We start from the raw sequence: 2253 nt of genomic DNA, 5'->3' as shown, positions 1-2253 counted from the left end.
CATATAACTACCTCTACAAATACACAATATAAAATAAAAACTAGAGGTGTCACGATGTATACCAAGGTGAAAAAACCTCACGAACATGGTATTTACTACCCAATTAGAGTTGATGTTGCAACCGACAAGGCTTATGGTGAAAATGTTGAGGACTTTACGGGTTATGTTTCATTACAAGGTAGAAATAAAGTGAGTATTTTGATAGATAGTTGGCACGATGTTGACGATGATTTGAAAAATAACTTATGGACCGATATTATTGTATTTATTTTGAATTTTCTGATTTATTTTACAAGTAAGTGTGATCATTTAATTTTTGTTTAATATTAATAACAATTGTATTGTGTAAACATATGAGGTGTTTAATGTTTTTCCGAATGATAGTAAAGTGAAAAAGAAAGTGCTTATATATGATGGTGAGCATTGAAGGGGCTTTAAGACACAACTCACCCATGATTATAGTACTCATCCTATAGCTAAAAGTAAAGAAAAGCCTCCATACATGATGTATTTATATATTGATCATGATTGTTTGGAGAAATTTGTAAAGTCTCACCATTCCTGAATTCTTTGCTAAGAGCAAAAAAGGAAAGCTTAATAGATCTAAAAATGTATATCCACATAGATTGCCTCGTGGAGGATATGTCAAACTTGAAAAGAAGATGATTGAAGAAAAAAGAAAACAAAGGGAACAAGAGCTAGGTGGTTATATAAGCCTTGATCGCACTCCATCTCCACCATCACGCCATGATAAATGGAAGATGACACGTCAAAGAAAAGACGATGAGTTCACATTAGAGGCTACACGCGAAGTGGATGAAAAGATTATGAGCAAATTCTTTTTTCAAATTTTTTAATTATTTTGGTTAAATCAACTTGGTAAAGATGCAATTTTATATGTGTTGTAGGATGTATTGGTTGAACAATCTTAAGTCGGCCTCTTTGTTCCAGAAGATCGTCATGATATCTTGGTAGAAGCGATTGGAATCGAGGAGCATCCTGGGCATGTTCGTGGTCTTGGAAGAGACATTGGCTTCAAGACATTTTATAGACGATCTCAATCAACTAGAGAAGTACACAATAAAGAAGAGATTAAAGATATAACTACTATTAATTTGGTGGAGGAAAAGAAGAAGTGGAATCAGGAGGAACTTCAGAAGATGCAGATGGAGGAGCAGGAGATGGTGTTACAAGAGGATAATGAGAGTTTGTTGCAGCAGGTGCGGGAGCGGGTCCAGAAGAAGCAAGAGGAGCGAGAGAGATTGACTGAGGTAGAGCAAAAGAAGACGAATTATGAGGAGTATGAGAGGATATCCGTGAAATGTACTCGCGATGTGCTTGATGTATAAGTATAAGTTAAAAAATTTGTGTTGTATGTTGTTGTTATTATTGTTTGCGTTTTAATTTTTGTATTGTATTTCTGTTGTTTTTATGATGCAAAGATTAATTTCATTGGGTTTTACTCAACTAAACAAATTCAAATCAGTTGGACATTCAAGAGAAAGAAGTGGGTGATACAAGCACAATAGAAAGTTGTTCTACCCACCAGGACAATATTGAAACCACAACACAACAAGTAGATAACATTCAAAGATTAAAAATGATAGTAGAGAGTCTTTTAGATATCTGCGAGAATATTCAATTAAGTTATGTTTCAGATCAGTATTATCTACTTCATAAGCAGAGTCGGATTTGGGCTCGTGCAACCTAGCCCATTGCACAAGGCCTCCAAATAATCGGGGCCTCAATTTTTTTTAAATTATAAACATTTAATAATTGTATGTATTTTATCTATTGCAATTTGCATTAATTATATGCTCAGCAACGTAGCGGCCAAGTATCTTCTTTTGAACAAGAGGTGAAGGGTTTGATCCATACTAAAACCAGTTTTTTATAATTAAACTGTATTATTTGACAAAAAGTGCCAAAATGGTGTAAAAGTGGAAATTTTTATTTGAGAAATAGGTGGAAATTTTTATTTGAGAAATAGGTGGAAAATTCAATTTGAATCAATAATGTTACCATTGGACCAACCGCAAATAATATTGTTATTTTACCAAGTATATGTTATTTATTAATATATAAATCCATTGGTCCATATTAAACATTTAAATTTTTAAAATAAATTTTAAAATATAATTAAATAGTTAAAGATTCACAACTCATATATTATTAAAATATATGTAAATAAATTTTTTTCTTTAATTTTTTATGTTAATTATAATTTTAATAAAATATAATTTTTATTTTTTT

Source organism: Lathyrus oleraceus, chromosome 2 (genome assembly GCF_024323335.1).
Source record: "Lathyrus oleraceus cultivar Zhongwan6 chromosome 2, CAAS_Psat_ZW6_1.0, whole genome shotgun sequence".
In the NCBI taxonomy this organism is placed as follows: Eukaryota; Viridiplantae; Streptophyta; class Magnoliopsida; order Fabales; family Fabaceae; genus Lathyrus; species Lathyrus oleraceus.
Note: the sequence above shows the minus strand (reverse complement) of the source record.